Source organism: Cebus imitator, unplaced genomic scaffold (genome assembly GCF_001604975.1).
Source record: "Cebus imitator isolate Cc_AM_T3 unplaced genomic scaffold, Cebus_imitator-1.0 Scaffold241, whole genome shotgun sequence".
Classification (NCBI taxonomy): Eukaryota; Metazoa; Chordata; class Mammalia; order Primates; family Cebidae; genus Cebus; species Cebus imitator.
The window spans coordinates 1,478,366-1,497,598 of record NW_016107556.1 but is presented as its reverse complement, the minus strand read 5'-3'; the positions used below and the strand labels follow the sequence as shown (position 1 = coordinate 1,497,598).

General features: G+C 38.5%; 1 long non-coding RNA gene across 1 annotated transcript in view; it reads right to left on the bottom strand.

Moving 5' to 3' along the window:
* Positions 1-1,734: 1,734 nt before the first annotated feature.
* LOC108282464 overlaps positions 1,735-19,233 on the bottom strand; it is a 43,293-nt gene continuing 25,794 nt past the window's right edge. The window contains exon 4 of the long non-coding RNA XR_005195434.1: positions 1,735-2,409. This is a non-coding gene — a long non-coding RNA (uncharacterized LOC108282464). The remainder of the gene's footprint in view (positions 2,410-19,233) is intronic.

Here is a 19,233-nt window from a genome sequence, read left to right as displayed (position 1 = left end):
TAGGCATTCATGAGTCTTGTCAAATTGACACATAAAATTAACCATCTCAATTATCTTAAAACAGTATGCTATGGTGCCCCTATAGAGAGGCTGATAAAACCTATAAAACTTACTGTTCATAGAAAATCACACAGATAAACTATACATAAAGTCTAAACTCGGGGTCTTAAAATCCTAGTTTTTCCTTGTATCCTTAAAGGGATTCATGGACCACATATTTTAAAATTTTACTTAAAATCTTTCCTGGTTTCACCTTCTTTCCCTATTCCCATTGCCAACACCCATGTCCATGTCTCTCATAACATCTTTCTTCAGCTCATATCTGTCCTGTTCAATCTATTCTGTGCCGGCTTACATCCTACACACTGCATTCATCATATCATGCTTCTGTTGAAAACATCCATAGCAATGGTGCAAATGAATCATTGCACATTTTAATCCTTTACTTAATTTATAATTTTTAGATGTTATTTTATCCATTATACTGTAAAATTCATGGTAGGCATGGATAATGTGTTTTGTTTACCATAATATGGCAGTTCTTAAGTATACAATAAATGTTTGTTGGTTGACTGAATTTTGGAGCACTTTTCTGCATGAACAGTGGGAATATAAATTGTAGAAAAATTCACTGACATATTTATATGCATAGAAAAACTGCTGGAGAAACACAAATATGTTAACAGTAAATATGTCTGAGAAGTGGGGTTATGGAGAACTTTTATTTTCTGGGTCATTAAAAAAAAAGCTTTGATGTTTTCCCTTAACCTACTTAAACATACCATTTTTTTCTCCCTTCCTTTTTCCTCTCCTTCTTCCCTCTCTCCCTCCTTCATTTCCTTTCTTCCTTCATTCCCTTCCTTTCTTCCTTCCTCTCTCCCTTTGGCTTGTCTTTTAAAAGGTCTTTAAGAGTCTGAACCCATTTTATTAGATCGCCTACTGGTCTCAAATTAGAAATTTCTTCTCCAGTTAATTTATCTATCCAAATATATAAGCAATATTTATTGAGATCTCATGACTTTCCAGACACATTTGAGTGAGGAAACAGAGACACGAACAATTCATTACTACACAGTGGTTAAGTGCATTAGACACACACAAAAGGCTGTGGGAGACCAAAGAAGGGAGTGACTGACTTTGCCCAGGTGCCAAAGGAGGTAAGGGAAGGATCTAGATGAAGAAATTATATTTGAACTGGAACTTAAAGGGGATTTGGCCAGGCCAAAAAGTGGAAGAAAAATATTCCAGGCAGAGTGAGCAGGCCGTGAATAATTTTATAAGGCAGGCCTATTCTGGAAATGGCATGGAGCATAATACCCTGTGCCTGCATCACAGGAGTTGACAAGCAGGCGTGACAGTCCAAACCCAAACATCTCAAGTCCTCCCTCTTCCAGTAAGCCTTCCTGGATGCTCTTGATACCCTGGGGCCATTCCTTTTTTGGACTACTGCTCAGTGATTTGGCATTGGAGTCAAGACTTCTTTTATGATTCTATTTCCCCATTTGGTTTGCATCCTTCTTTTTTTTTTTTTTTTTTTTTTTTATTTGTTTTTGTTTTTTTTTTTTTTTTTTTTTTTTTTTGAGATGGAGTTTTGCTCTTGTTACCCAGGCTGGAGTGCAATGGCGCGATCTCGGCTCACCGCAACCTCCGCCTCCTGGGNCCACCATGCCCAGCTAATTTTTTGTAGTTTTAGTAGAGACGGGGTTTCACCATGTTGACCAGGATGGTCTCGATCTCTTGACCTCGTGATCCACCCGCCTCGGCCTCCCAAAGAGCAAAGACTGTGCCTTATGTTTTTTCCTTTACTGTCCACTTAAGTGACTAGTTAATGCACACTTTGGTGCATAGTAAAACGCTGAAAACTAATTACTGATAGACAGGTGATTTTAGCCTCTATGTTTTCAGATACAAGACTGTCTGAATAGCCAGACAAAAATATAGTTAGTCCTAAAGGTGACTTATCAAAGCATTCTGATATGCCACTGGGATAAGGACTGGTGTGCAAACACCCTAAACTATCTTTTCAATCCTCTCTCAAAATAAAAAGGGCAGACCCACCACTGGTGCAGAACCAGAGTTTCTATAAATAAGTCTTGCTGAGGCCCCATCAGACCTTTCGATGCTGACTGAAGAGCTTGCAGTGTTTACTAAACTCCTGAGATCACTAAAGTCTGAAATAATCTCTCATGCCTCATTAATCTCCAATGTTTGAAGTAATCACTAATGTGTAATAAATCTCCAGTCTCTGAAGGTTTAAGCCACACAGATGTGTTGTTTCAGATGAATAATGACAGCCATGCGTTTGCTGTTCAGTCATCCAACCCATACTGAGGGAATGCCTACCTGTTCGAAGCACTGAGCAAGGTTCTTTCCATTAGACCCACACTTCCATGTCCCAGCAACTCTGCACTGTAATGTAAAGTGGACAACATATAGAACGGAAGTGTTATGAATGCAAGTTAAAGGATTATTTGAAGGTTCAAATAGATCAGGGAAACTTTTTCCATTGGTTTAATGTAAAGACTTAGAGATTCACTCATTCATTTATTTATTCAATAAATGTTTTAGAGAACCCCATAATGTGTCATATACTGTACTAGAAGCCAGACATATAATAATAAACAAAAGAGACATGCTTTCTGCCTGCATGGAGCACATTTTGCACATTGAAGGCAGAGTCATTTAGAGCTTTACATTTTACCATTATTTATTGAATACTCATTTTATGCCAGGCTTTAATATAGTCAAGATAAGTTGAGTGAAATAGATATGTTCATTACTTTAAGATGTACATTTTATTTAAACAATACTAAGTGTTTAGGACACAGGATTTGAAGTTAAAAGACTTGAGTTCTTCTCTGCCTTGTATTAGGTATGTAACCTGAGAAAATCACTTACTTTTTGTGTCTCTGTTTCTTCCAAGCACATCTATTTCATTAGCTCCATAAGAAATAATAATCAATAAAGCTACTATTGATGCACTACAAAAAAAACTTGGGAGTGACTTGACTCCAATGCCTGCTTCCTGGGGTTTTGTGGGGAGTACATGAGACAACTCCCCATGCCTTTGTGCAACCTTTTTCTGCCCTCTGAATTGCCTTTGCCATCTCCCTATCCCTTCTGCCTGATAAACTCCTACTTATCTTTGACACACCAGCTTAAATAAAGATCACATCATCCAAGAAGTCTTCTTTCTATCCCTGATGGTGAGGAGCACTCTCTCCTCTAGGCTATCATTGTGCCCTTACAGGCTTTTATATTGTGATTACCACATGATATCATCATGAGGAAGGGTACAGCCTATGTCTTACATATTTGGTTCCTAGCACGGTGCCTATCCCATAATCATGCTTAAAAATTTTTGCTGAATAAATAAATGAAAATATGTTGAGAAAATGCTTCATAAACTCCAAAGTATTAAACAAAAGCAATGTATCACTAACATCATTATGCATCTTAACTGGGGCTACTATAACCAAATAACATAAACCAGGTGGCTTATCAATAACAGAACTGTATTTCCCACAGTTCTTGAAGCTGGAAGTCCAGGATCCTGGTACCAGCATGGTCGAGTTTTGGTGAAGGTTCTCCTCCTGGTTGCAGACTGCCAACTTCCATTGTATCCTCATGTGGCTGAAAAGCAGTGAGCTTGCTTTCTGGTCTCTTTTGTCTTATAGATACAACTATTTCATATATTTATGCATACATGTGAGTGTTTTTTATATGTATAGAATGTATAGCTACCAAGTCAGGGTGTTTGGGGCATCCATCTCTTTGAGCATTTATCATTTCTATGTGTTGGTATCATTTCAAGTCCTCTCTTTTAGATACTTTAAAATAACAAAATATTGTAGCTAAGTATAGTCACCGTAGTCTGCTATTAAACATTAGAACTTTTTGGGCAGACGAGGTGGCTCACACCTGTAATCCCAGCACTTCGGGAGGCTGAGGTAGGTGGATCACTTGAGTCCAGGAGTTTGAGACCAGCGTGACCAACATGGTGAAACCCTGTCTCTACAAAAAATACAAAAATTAGTCAGGCATGGTGGCACATGCCTGTAGTCCCAGCTACTTGGGAGGCTGAGGCAGGAAGATTTTTTTGGGCCTGGGAGGAAGAGACTATAGTGAGCTGAGATCACGCTACTGCACTCCAGCCTGGGTGACAGATCAAAGCCACGTCTCAAAACACACAGACACGTGCGCGTAGGTGCACACGCACACACACTAGAACTTTTTAATTCTATCTCACCTTTCATTTTGTGGGAATTAATTCCATTCATAAGGGTTCTACCCTTATGACCTAATTATTAACCAATGGCCCCAACTTCAAACACCATCGCATTGGAATTAAAGTTTCAGCATATGAGCTGGGTAGGGGGACACAAACTTCAGTCCATTGCTCTTCCCATTCAAGCAGGATTCACTTCATCTTTACAAAATGTAAAATTTATTTTGGCCAAATTCTGGTAGGTAACTGTGCTGGACATTATGTTGCTCACTGGTGTATCAGTTCTCCTCATCTTCTGACATGCAGGAGATTGGCACTTTCCTGCCCCCTTGAAGACACGAGTAAACATGTAGGACTTGCCTTAGCCAATGAGATATGTGGCCTATGTAACTTCCATATGAAAGCATTTCATTGTCAGTGCTTGACTCTCCCATCTCTGTCTTGGCCACCTGGCGATTGCGGGCGTGCATGCTGATACAGAGTGGCCATGAGACTGAAGCAGCCCAGAATGGCAGCCTTGTATCACACAGACAGCAACCGTCTTCAGAGGCACCTAGACCCACAGGGACTTGGCATGACTAAGAAATAAATGTACATTCTATCAGTTCTCTGAGATTTTGCCATTTTTTATTGCCACAGCATCATCTAATTTATCCTGACTGATAAGGTCACCAACCCACTTCCAGAAAATTGTATGGTACTTTTCTGGGAATATGAACATAGTAATGATCAAAGACAAACATATGAAAAAAAAACTTGATCTAGAAGTGTACATGTGAGAGTTAACCCACAATATAAAGAATATAGTTCACTTTACAGGGGTGTTAAGCCTCTCTTAACTTGAGTTTTCTTCCCAAAATCCAAATAAATCTCTCTTGTAGCCAATGCTGAAGTAAGGGTCAAATCTCCTACTTACATGGAAAGGAGATATTTTTTGAAACAAAAATATTTTTTGAAACAAGACATTCGGCATAACTTATTTAAAGAAATGTGGAGGGTCTCCCACCAACATGATCACTGCTAAAATGCTTTGTTCCTCGCATCACCTTCCCCAGCTGAAAGCAGGAACAAGAGGAGCCTCATGATAGTCCACTCCATCGAGGGCCAGAGGGAAGCATTGTTTTCTAGATTTAGCTATGTTTTCACTTTTTTGTTTTATTTTGAAATATATACACACACACAGAAACACACACATATATGCATAAAACATATATTTATAATTTAACAAAATAACTGTAAAGTGAAACTGATACAGCCATACTCAGGTCAATAAATAGAACATGCCTAAGACTCTACAACCCTGCTTATCTCCATGTATTTCTTTCTCTGGGGGTAACCATTGGTCAGGCTCGGGGGATAATCATTTTTTTAGTTTTCCTCATAATTTTACCATTGTGCCTATTTTAAAATGTGTTATATCATATTTAATATGGCATACTTTATGTACACTAAGAACGTACGCATTTAAAGTTAATTTTCTGAGTTTTGCAAAAGTACATGCCTTTGCAAATGTACATGCCCAATCAAGATACAGAGTTTCCATCACTCCAAAAATTTTCTTATGTCTCATTGCAGTAAATCCCCCAAGTTCCAGCCGCAGGTACCACTTATCTGCTTTCTATCACTATAGGTTAGTGTGGCCTGCTATAGACTTTCATATGAGTGGAATCATATTCATACATACACTTCTTGTCTGGCTCCTTCTCTTAGCATAATTTATGTGTGATCTTGAAATGTATGTAAACAGAATTGTAATGTATAACTCTTTTGTGCCTTGCTTTTTTTGTTCAACGTTACGTTTGCAAAAGTCATCCATATACTTGCATGTACCTATAATTCATTCACTTTTATTACTATATAAAAACCATTACATAACTATAATTTATTTATCCCTTTGTTATTAATAGACACTTGAGTTGTTCTATAGTTCCACAATTGTCATATATTGATTCTGTACATTGATTTTATATACAGCTAGCTTACTAATTTTTATTCTTAACAACTCATCCATAGATTCTGTTGGATTTTCAGTGCATATATTCATATTATCTATGAATAGCAACAGTTTTCAATTGTTACAATCCTATGTCTTTTATTTCTTTTTCTTGTTTGTGTAACTGTTCTCACGAGGCCCTCCAGTATAAAGTTAGATAGAAGTATTGATAGTGGTATCCTTGTATTGTACCTGACCTCAAAAAAAAGTTGTCTAATAGCTCATTATTAGGTGTGGTGTTTACTGAAGGTTTTTAATGGTTATTCTTTAGTCTTTACAAGAATTCTCTTTTCATGTAGGAAATTTTAGGAGAAAACTTATGAATAAGTTTGCTAACATGATTGGAAAATGAATTTTATCTTTTGCTTTTTCTGCATATATTGAGAGGATCAGATGAATTTCTCCTTTAAGATGTTGAGGCCAACTATCTTAATTGATATTCTATTTTTAAGTCAATCTCCCATTCCTGGTATAACCTGACTTGGTAATAATATCTTATCTAATATTTACTTTGTTTATATCCAACTTCATAAGTAAAAGTGACAGGTAATTTTCTTTTCTCATATTCTCCTTGTCAGGTTTTAATCTCAATATTTTGTTAGTCTCATAAAAGTTAGAGGAGTTTACTTTCTTTTAATATTTCAAGCTTGTAAAAGGTTGAGCTTATTTTTTCCTTAAACGTTTGATAGAACTCACCAGTGAAGTTATCTGGGCCAGTAATTTCCTTTGTGGAAAATTTTTAATCACATATCTGAATTTAGGTTTTTAACAACTTATTTTTTTTATCAATTTGGTAAAATTTTTACTAGGAATTATTCTACCTTTTCTAAAAATTTCAATTTATTGGTATGAAGCTCTTCATAAAAAAAAAAACCCTATATTAACATTTTAAATCTTCAGTATTCTGCAGTGTTCTATATGCTTTGATTAGGTCATATGATAGTTCATTTTATTTGTCAGCTTGACTGGGCAAAGAGATACCCAGGTATTTGGTGAAACATTACTTTGTAGTATATCTGTGACAGTATTTCTGGAAGAGACTAGTATTGAAATCAGTAGGTTGAGTGAAGAAGATCTCCCTTCACTACTGTAGGTAGGCATTATCCAGTCCTTGTGTGGGAAGCAAGGCCTGTACAGAGTCCATTCTGAGGATAAATGGTGGCAGCAATAATGACTATATCCAGGTTCCAAGGACCACAAGTCAGTTAGTGGTGCCATCAGCAAGCAGCGTTAGTGACATTAGCCGTGTAACCTGTGGCGTCTGCTGCTTAGTGGCACCCACAGTGGCAGTGGTGTCTTCATCATATCAAAGATTTGGGGCAGTGTTCTTGGTAGTTTGGCTAGCCTCCAGACCACAAAACTCTCATCATCAATTTTTTTCTACTTGTCAGCCAGAATTAGTTTTTGTTGCTTGTGGCTAAGATGTGAAACTGTTTGATTGTTTGATTTAATGCCCTTACTTGACAATCTGAAAAGTATCAACCTTAAGCAGTCCCTCAATTTTTAGAAAAAAATATTGGTTTATGAGATTAAAAATGTTTTAGGAACTGCTGTTATATACTATAATGCTACGTTGTGCATTCAAAGCTCTATGAAATAAACAGATTTAAACTGACCTAAATAGAATTGATTTTCTCTTGAACTGGCATAGTGACTAGACATAATTCTGAATAACCATATAGTCTGCATTATTTAGTTGTTAATATGACCAAAGTAACCAAACTGACTCTCGCAACTAGTCTGTCTTCTTAGCAAAGTAAATGGATCGACTATATGTCTATATAATTGCTTTCTCAGCAGTTGTAAAATGCTTGATCCAGTTAATATAGATCAGCTCCTCTTTTTAAGAGATTAAAACAGCATGTATTTAACTAACTAATTAATGTATTGATTCATTATATTTACTTCTGGAGTAGAGCTATAGGTTTTCACCAAGGAGGACGCCCAGCATACACAAAAGACACAAAGCTCATGATCTATTTGGGAGACAACAACAATTATAAACCATTCTTTCCAACTCCCCTGCAACCACCCTCATGGCCAGCCACTGTCCAGACTTCTTGTCTGGACATTTGTGGTTACTCCCTAGCTAGTTTCTTTTCTTTTGCTCCTGCTCTTCTGCAATCCATTTTCCACTGAGGAACTAGGGTGTTCTTTTAAATCAATAATTGTGTTATATTACTGCTCTGCTATAAACCCTTCAAAAATTTTTCAATATTCATGGATTTAAAACTAAAGTTCTTAACACAGCCTAGAAGGCTCCATGAGATCTGCTTATATTTCTAAGCTCATTTACTCTTGCTACTGACCCTGTACCACCATGCCCAAACATACTATCCTTCTTTTAATTCCCAGAATGCTTTGATCTCTCCCCTGACTCAAGGTCATTAAACATACAATTCATTCTGCTTGGAATGTTTTTTCTCTTACTGCTCACCTGTCTAACCCCTGCTTATACTCCTGTTTTAAATATTACCTGCTAGGGGCCAACTCCTCTGACTACCCAACTTAAGATAGACCCCTGATTTACTCTCTCAAAGCTCTTGGTAATTTTCTTTCATAACTCTTATTGCAATCTGGATTATATATTTACATATGTGCTTACTTGTTCAATGTCTGTCCCCACCATACATGGTTGTAAACTTTAATAGGACAGAGACTATGCCTATTTTATTCACCACCTAACACCAAGCAAAGCACATTGAATGGGTCTTTAAATATTTGTTACATGAATGAATGAAGTAATGCGCAAACAAAGAAAGGTTTATACAATTCAGTGTAAAAAAAAAAAGAATGATGTTCTGGGAAGGACATGCTATGAAATAACAGAAAAACGGACACTAAAAGGAGCCAGGTGGAAAGTCAATGGAAAGGTTCCTGGACAGTGCAGCTCTTCAGATAGGCCCCAGAGGATGGGTGTATTAGTCCATTCTCCCACTGCTATAAAGATACTACCTGAGACTGGATGATTCATAAAGGAAAGAGGTTTAATTGACTCACAGTTCCACATGGCTGGGGAAGCCTCAGGAAACTTATAATCATGGCAGAAGGTAAAGGGGAAGTAGGTACCTTCTTCACAAGGTGGCAGCAGAGAGAAGTGTGAATAGAGAAAAGCCAGACACTTATAAAACCATCAGATCTCATAAGAACTCACTCACTATCACAAGAACAGCACGGGGGAGCTGACTCAATGTTCCAATCACCTCCCTCCCTTGACATGTGGTGATTACAGGTACTTCCCTCAACATATGAGGATTATAATTCAAAATGTGAGATTTGGGTGGGGACACAGCCAAACTGTATCAATGAATAAGATATGAATGGGCTCTGATGAGACCTGTGAAAAGAAGCTTCATTGCTCAAGGAAAGGGTGGGTCTGGGCAAAACGTAGCACTTAGCAGGAGACAGTGAGGGGGTCATACCTGGATGGCCGTGAGTAGTCAGCTTCCAGGTCTAGTGAGGCCATGAAGTGGACAATTTCTTATTAATTCTCTCTTGAGTAAACTATCCAGGACATAGATTGCCAGGTGTGCAGTGTGAGCAGTGTGGCAGACACTGCAGGCTCGTTGCCTTGATTCCATGCCAGCTCCTCACATGGGTGTGCATGCTGCATACTTGAGCCTAGAAAGGCAAGACTACAACTCCAATCTCCCTTCAGCTCTGGTTCTACACCTGATTTCAATTCCATCAGACAAATAGCCCCATGCCAGATTTGGGAGGAAGTGAACATCATGCGTAAGAGGTCACATTGCTGCTGCTGCTGCTTTGTGCAAGCACAGGTGCCAAGACACTTGTTTTTCTGAGCAGCTATAGCAGAGGTCTCAGGGTCTAGTCATTAGTTATCTGGTTATTGGGAGGCATGGTGCAAAGTATTCCTTTTTCTTATATAGATCATGGCCAAGGTGAAATGATTCCAGGATGAAAACTCCTGGATTGCTCATGATTTCAGGTCTCTTGTAACTAATAAAAAAAGCTTAAAAGTCACTTTGGGATGTAAACACAGTGTCAATTCAATCATTTTAAATCTTCAGTCCCAGATAATAATTAAAATTCTAAATTTGATGAAACTTAAAATCTTCTTCCCTTCCGCAACTAAATTAGAGGCTGCTATAGACTGGCCACTTGCAGGGATTAGAGGCTGGTTCTTCTTTCTTTCTCTGTTCTTCCTTCTCTAGCTTGCTTTCCAGCTATTGACCCCTGTGGGACTGGTGATCAGGGAGGTTAGACAGAAAAGAGGTTAGTAGAGTCCTCACTTGACTGGTAATATTATAAGGTGGCTTCATACTTGCTGGGTCTGGCAGATGATTAAAGTTCACTCACTTTGGGGGTTTCTTTAGAGAACTGAATATCACAGTGGTTTTTCACCTACAGTTTCTTTGATCTGGGCAAATACATGCCATTCCTGCACTTCATTCCTCTTCAAGCTCTAGGGAATGGGGGACCCACTTCAGCTTCATTTTTGTTAAGGGTCTTTGTTCCTCCAGTGTTCCTAATGGAAAGGATCTAAGATGATTTCTATAGTGCCTCTCTTGCGTATCTACCACCCACATCCAGGCCACAGGAAATATTCACACGTTCCTTTTTCCCCAAAACTGTGTGATTGCAGATCCAACCCAGTATAGCAGCAATTCTCCTTCATTCTACCTCCAAAACAACATGCCAGCCCACCTCCAGCCTCTAGATTTTCCAGGGTGAGTGAGAGTCAAGTCACATCGACACTGATTCTCTAACTGCAAAGGAAACAGCAAACTATCCAAGTGATTCCAACATAGCCTCATTTACTCAGCTTGTGCTAAGATTTGACACTCCACCCACACAGGGTAGGGGCTTGAGACTCACAGCACACCAGCATCTCTTTCTTTAAAACACTTTCACACCAAATTCTCTCTCAATTTCTACTGTCTACCATTTTATGTACTAAATATAATTGATTCATCTAATCAGTTCTCTGCCGTCTCTGCCGCCTACTTGGAATTTCCGCCAAGTAATTTCTTACAACTCATGATAGTTTCGCAGTCTTAGTTAACACATGAATTTTAACATCCTTTTGCATTAACATGTACTTCTCCACCTCTTAACTTCTGCCTTCCTGAGAGAACACTGCCCATTTTGGATATTCGTTCCATCATCAGGAACGACTAGTGTACTCCAATCTTACTGTTTTGTTCCTCTTACTATGATGATTAAATCAGGAATCAAAGCTTAAGCTACTCAGGAAAGATTTTCCCCTGGTCTTGTGATTGGCTCAGGTTGAGCATATGTCCTAAATTAGCACAGTTAAAGGGCAAGAGACTCCTTCTCTCTTTTATGTGCTTGGGATGAGAAAGGAAGTATGTCACCCTAGCTGCTGCCAGCAGCCTTCTTGTGATCATGAGGAAAATCATCCTGAGGACAATATCAACCTGTGGAGTAGGCAAAGCTGAGTCCTGGAGCCCTTACCATGGTATGGCTAGGTTGCTCTACCTTTAGACTTCATATTGTAAGAGAAAACAAATGTCATTATTTTAGCCAATTTGACTGAAAGTTTCTGTGATTAGCAACCAAATGCTAGTGAACCATATATTTTCTTGTCAGGTCACAAGCCCTGAACCATCACTGCGGAAATGGAAACATTTGGTAATGGAAAACACATGGTGACGGAAAACATTGTCATAGCATAGGTCAGTTGTTTCTTCCCTGGAACTGGAGGTAGAAGTGACTTTCCAGGAACCATAGTACTCTCATATTTTGGGGAAAGAAAAGAAGTTAAGGAATGCCAGTGAAGCAAACACTCCCACTGAGACTATAGGCGAAAGCTTTTAAAATGACTTCTGAAACCATTCTTTTTGTGGAAAGGAGTTAGGCTGCAGTTTTAATGTTCCAATTGCCTGAGACCTGATTAATGTTATTTGAAATAATTGCTTCATTTAAATTGCAGAGGTCCACTATGCTTATTTCCTTCCCAGAAAAATGTTTAACCTAAATTGTATTAATTTATGAGGCTAGTGGATTTTTTTAAAAAATTCTACAGATGTATTTTACAGGAAGATATGAAATCAACACATGACCTTCTGAGCTTTGTTTTTAATTGAATAAATGTCTTTATGGAAGTTGCTGTTTTCTAGCCAACAAGGCTCTTTAGTTAACCATTTTGGTTTTATTCTATTAGAGTATTTAATTCTATCCATTTGGTAAATTACCTATGCATTCTGTGTGTTTCTGGGAAGCTCAGGATCTTTTTGTGGCTATTTTGATGTGTTCAATGTGAAAAAATATGAACTATAAGCAATGACGCTTTGCTTCTAGCTACCTGTGCTTCTAGTGTCAATGATAAAAATGGGAATGAGACAGAGGATAGCATCATCTGTGTGTGAATAACACAGATGATGTTATTCACAGATAATGCCATCCTCCATCTTGTTAGAAAAATCATCAATAACTTTTGCACCTTGAATTTTCCCCCCACACCTACTACCACTTTAGTTCAGACTTTCATTATCTTGCTTGATTACTGCAAAGCTGCTGAAGAGGTATCTTTTAAATCTCCTGTCTTTCCTCTCTTCAATCCAGGCAGCACACTGTTTCCAAATAAATCTTAGAAATGCACAGCTCCCATTGCATTACTGTCTCACTCAAGAGCCTTCAGGGACATTCCACTGCTGGCCAAAATCAATGACATTTGGGGCCCTGGTGACCAAGGGCCTTGCCATGTAACCCAGATACATTTTCAAACTTTTCCCCTACTCTTTCCCTGCATGCTATTCCCCAAATACCACTCACACTCCCACTCCTCTGAGCTTCGGCTGTAATCTTTCTCCTCTGATGATTGTCTTCTGGTCTGTGCCTCCTGCCTTTGTACTAATTCTTCAGAGCCCATCTCAAGGTAAATCATTCCTTTCATACATAATTATCAAGCACTCACTGTAGGCTAGGTATAGGAGATAAAAAGATCAGAAAGGGCTGGCTCTGCCTTCAAACAGCACATCACCTAATAGGGCAGTTTCCTGAACTAAACTAATCACAAGAATCACCAAATGGGAGTGGCAGCATTCACTATTACACCTAGTGATTGAATATTAAAGAAAAAATCCCATATCACTTGTTAAAGATGGTAAGAAAGACTTTATTCAGGAGGGACTATCGCAATAGGAGTTTTACTATAGGGGAGAGAGACTGGGCTCAACAATGAATACAACAAGTTAAGATTTATAGCCAAGGAACAGGGAGAAGGTCAGTGGGTGGAAAATTACTAAGAAGCATAAAGGATAGAGAGATTTTGGCTAGTCTGATTCAATAGGATTCTTGCTGACCAGGATGCTAAGCTACTGGGGAGGGGGCTGAGGAAGTTGGTCAGATATCGAGGGTGATGGGATACCAAGGGGATTCTCACTAAACTGACTCAGCAGTATTCTTGCTAAAACTGGATTAAGCAGGCCAAGAACAGAGACCAAGTCGGGGCCTAGTCAAAAAGAGGAATCAAAAGACCCTGAATCAAGTTTGGTCAAGAAAAGAGAGGATCTTTGTCAACACTAGCAAAATTTCTCCTTCCTGCTTCTCTGAGTTCTTATGCTTCACTGGTCTAGAGGAATTAATTCCAAGGAAAGAAATGCTTTTACCACGAGACACAATAATAATTCCAACGAATGGAAAGTTAACACTGCCATCTGGTCATTTTGGACTCCTTACGCCTCTGAATCAACTGGCAAAGAAGGGAGCTACTGAAATGGCCGAAGTGATTGATCCAAGGGGAAATGAGACAGCTCCTACACAAAGGAAGTGAGGAAGAGTCTGTATGGAATACAGAAGATCCCTTAGTGTACATTCCCATGCCCTGTGATTAAAGACAAAGGAAAACTACAACATTCCAATTCAGATGCAAATATTAACAGCCAGAACCTTCAGGAATGAAAGTTTGGGTCGTTTTACCAGGTAAAGAACCACAGCCAGCTCAGGTGCTTGCTAACAGCAAAAGGAATATGGAATGGGTAGCAGAAAATAAAGTTATAAATACAAGCTACAACCATGTGACCAGTTTCAGAAATAAGTACTGTAATTGTTAAGAAAAAATATTTATATATGTGTGTGTGTGTGTGCGTATATATATATATATATATATATACATATATTTATTATATATATTAAAATCACATAAGGGGCTTGCTAAAACATACATAAGTCTAGGCATCATCTCAGACCCACCAAATCTGAATCTTCAAAGAAAGCTTAGGAATCAGCATTTTTAACAATCATCTCATGTACTTCCTATGAATAGATTAGTTCCTTGTATGCTATAATGATAAGATATTGGTATTGTTGGTAAGTACTATAAAAGATAAATACATAGTAAACAAAAGGTAGTAGTCAATGAAAAGTTCATGGGAAAAATGATTAAGTTGCTTCCCTGGCAAAGAAGGAAGAAAGGCATCCCAGATAGAGGGAAGAATATGTGCACAAAGATAAATTTTTTTTTTTGAGACAGCGGCTCACTCTATTGCCCAGCTGGAGTGCAATGGCATGATCTCAGCTCACTGCAACTTCCACCTCCTGAGTTCAAGCGATTCTCCTGCCTCAGTGTCCCAAGTTTACAGGCATATACCACCACATCTAGCAAATTTTTGTATTTTTAGTAGAGATGAGGTTTCACCATGTTGGTCAGGCTGATCTTGAACTCCTGACCCTAGGTGATCCATCTACATCAGCTACCCCAAGTGCTAGGATTACAGGCATGAGCCACTGTGCACAGCCACAAAGATATTTAAAATATATATGTATTCAGCATATATTGAACAGTTCATGTACTATGCTCTGCACTAAGAATTTTCCATAGTTATTTCACTTAATTCTTACAGTAACTCTATGAAAGGATGCCCAATTATTATTATCTGCATTTTACAGGTGTGGAAACTGAAAACAGTAATGAAGAGCATAGGATTTGAAATCAGATACACTCATGTGTAAGTCTTACCTTCATCACTTAGCAGCTGTGTGACCATATTTATAGGCAGTTTATGTTAGTATTGCTAAATTTTCCTTTATCATTCTTCATCTTTGCCTCATTCATACAAGAGCTCTTCACTTTCCCTCTCAGCTTTTCCATTATCTAACACTATCTACCACTGAATCCAATAACATCAGTTTGTTTTCATCGTAGCTAGAGGTATCAGAGATACAAAAAAAGAGTGGCTTAAACAAAATACAAGTTTATATGTTCTAAGCAGTCCAGTTCAGGTATGGCAAATCTGCTCAGAAAAGTCCTCAAAGAAAAATAGAGTCTTTCTAAGTTCTTCCTCTGTGCATGGCTTGTATCCCCAAGGTCATTTTCTATTTCAACTTGGCTGCTTCACCTCTACCCATCTTGTCTACATTTCCAACCAGCAAAAAGGAGGAAAAGACAAAGGAACAAGGAGAAAGGACAAAAAGCAGATGCCAGCAGTGTTTTAAAGAAGAGTCTCAGAAGCTCTGGCTAGGATACTTCTGCTTATCTCCCCAGAGGACAGAATTTAGTCATATGACCACTCTACTACTAAGTCCACTGGAAAGTGTAGTTTTTATCCTAAGTAACCATGTTTATTCTGGGCCTCCTAAAAGCAAGAATTTTATTCCTGTGGGAGTAGCTGAGAATGACAGTGTATAGAATGCTCAAGGGACCTGGAGGCTGATCAAGGAAAAAGACATGACCGGAAAAGGAAGTAACACACCAGCTTTTTTGGATAGTTCTTGGACAGAATTGTACAAAAGGGGAAGTCCCATACAGCATGAGACTGTGTTTGGAGACTAGGGTATGGGGGTCACCACATAGAAGAAGAGGAGAGCAAGGGAACTTCTGGGCAAGAGGGGTATAGATAAGGGGACTTATATGTCTAGGTGAAGTCACTCAGAAGCACAGTGGGGGATCTCTGGGTCTGAGAACTCTGAGGGGGCCATAGCAGCTTGGGGTCTTATAATCATAGCTTCTTATCAATGGCCAGCAGGTCTGAGGTGAAGTTTCCTGGGATATTCAAAGTAGGAAAACTCTAAATGGGGATGAATTTGATTGTTTGGACTATTTTTTAAAAATAAGTGAATGTGTAAAAATCTGAATTAGAGGTACTCCAGCAAACAAGAAGACTTATCCTTTAGAAGTATAAACTAGGAAAGGATGAAACCAATCTGATTGGTGATGGTGGTACTTGGAAATGGTGGAAGAGGAGGCAATTGTTGACTTAAATAAAAGTGATATATAAAGTCAGCATAGATGTCCTACTGTATTTTTATTCATCTTTGCCTCACTCATACAAGACCTCTTCACTTTCCCTCTCGATTTTTCCATAATCCAATAATGTCCATTTGTTTTCATCTTAGTTAGAAGTATTGGAGATAAAAAATAACAGTGACTTAAGCAAAACATAAGTTTATATCTTCTAAGCAGTCCAGTTCAGGTATGGCAAATCCGCTCAGAAAAGTCCTCAAGGAAACAGAGTCTTTCTAAGTTCTTTTTCTGTGACTGGCTTGCATACCCAAGGTCATTTTATATTTAACAGGGGAAAGGAGGCAATTGTTGGCTCAAATAAATATGACATATAAAGTCGGCATAGATGTCCTACCGTACCTTTTTTGTTTTTTTTTGTTTTGTTTTTTTTACTTTAAGTTCTGGGATACATGTGCTGAACATGCAGGTTTATAACATAGGTATACATGTGCCATGGTGGTTTGCTGCACCTATCAACCCATCATCTAGGTTTGGCCCTGCATGCATTAGGTGTTTGTCCTTATTCTATCCCTCCCCTTTCCCTCCATCCCCCGACAGGCCCTGGTGTATGATGTTCCCCTTCCTGTGTCCATGTGTTCTTACTGTTCAACTCCCATTTATGGGTGAGAACACATAGTGTTCGGTTTTCTGTTTCTGTGTTAGTTTGCTGAGAATGATGATTTCCAGCTTTAGCTGTGTCCCTGCAAAGAACATGAAATTATCCTTTTTATGGCTGCATAGTATTCCATGGTGTATATGTGCCACATTTTCTTTATCCAGTCTACCATTTATGAGTATTTGGGTTGGTTCCAAGTTTTTGCCATTTTAAATAGTGTTGCAGTAAACATATGTGTGCATGTATCTTTATAGTATAATGATTTATAATCCTTTGGGTATATACCCAGTAATGGGATTGCTGGGTCAAATGGTATTTCTGGTTCCAGATCCTTGAGGAATCACCACACTGTCTTTCACAATGGTTGAATTAATTTACACTCCTTTCAACAGTGTAAAAGCATTCCTATTTCTCCACATCCTCTCCAGCATCTGTTGTTTCCAGACTTTTTAATGATCAACATTTTAACTGGCGTGAGATATTATCTCATTTTGGTTTTGATTTGCATTTCTCCAATTACCAGTGATGATGAACGTTTTTGTAATCATCACTCTTTCTCCCCCTTCTCTCCTAAATAAATCCATGGGAACAGTACCAATCCAGCATGTCACTCTAATCAGAGTTCAACTCAAGATGCCCAAACTGAGATGTTAACAAGTATGATAGGGAATAGAGGGCCTCAATGCTGTGACCACTCTAATGGTGTCACCCAGTGACTGTTGTGTAGGACTTCTTCACAAAATGGATAAGTTGAAAGTAGTTGGGGAAAGTGCGCTATTCTGCCATGAGGCAGTGTACCATTAAAATTGTTTATGTAATTATTTAAAATTTTCCACAATTTATACTATTGTCCCACAGAGTATATCTTTTTTGCTTCAATATAGGAAGTTTCTACAATTCAGGCTCATTTTCTACAGTACAAAATCCATAAATACCACAATTATTTATTACACATAAGTGCATAAGTACACAAATTCTTAACAAAGTGAGAGCTTAGCATATTAGAAGTTAATAAGTCACTTAAGTGCTAGGACATGGATTATGAGGTTTTAATTATGACTCACTGCTCTTTGAGATGTTTCCTAAGTTAATTCAAATAGGTGCTTTCCATCATCTTGACTCTTGATATCTATCTTTTTGTTCAATAAATATTTATTGAGCACTTGCTATGAGCCAGGCACTGGACCAGAAGATGAGGACATTGCAATGAGCAAATCTGAGGTGATGCTGCCTTATTGGTTTGGGGGCTGGTGTGGTGGTTATAATGCCACCCACAATGGTTGCCCCCAAAATGGAAGATTCTGACAAAGTTAGACAAAAAGGAGTCATTGGGGTTTTTGTTTATTTGTTTGTTTTGAGATGGAGTCTCTCATTCTGTCACCCAGGCTGGAGTGCAGTGGCACAATCTCGGCTCACTGCAACCTCTGCTTCCCAGGTTCAAGTGATTATCCTGCCTCAGCCTCCCAAGTAGTTGGAACTACAGACACCCACCACCATGCCAGGATAATTTTTGTATTTTTAGCAGAGATGGGGTTTCACCATGTTGGCAGGATTGGTCTCAAACTCCTGACCTCAAGTGACCCACCTGCCTCAGCCTCCCAAAGTGCTGGGATTACAGGCGTGAGGTCTGTTTTTTTTGTTGTTTTGTTTTGTTTTGTTTTTTGTTTGTTTGTTTGTTTGTTTTGTGGTCTGAGCTACCCTCAGGCTAGAAGTTTGTTGCAAATCTGACTGGAGAGAGAAAGCGCTTTTTTTTTCTTTTAAGAAAATTGATATCTGTGTAAGTGAATCACTGATCTGAGGACTTGAGTTTAAGCCTCAATTTGTTTCACCAAGGTCCCTGATCAGTTGCAGGGAAACCAGTTTATGAAATTCCACATTCTGACTTCTCAAGATATTCATTTGACCTTGAAAACATGCTTGCTGATGCCATGTGGGTAGAAAACAAATGAAATATTTGAAGAAAATGTTTGCATCAGTGACTTCAAATTGACACAAACTCTGTAGGCTGTCTGGGATGAGAAAACTCTCTGAGGCTCATTTTATTTAGTTATTCTCTACTAAAGGATGACAAGTAGCAGGGTTTTGTTATTCTCTACTAAAGGATGACAAGTAGCATGTTAATCAAAGAAATGACATCTTTCAATTTACTCTTTTCTCACTATTTACAACATTCCTCTTTCTCCCTCAAC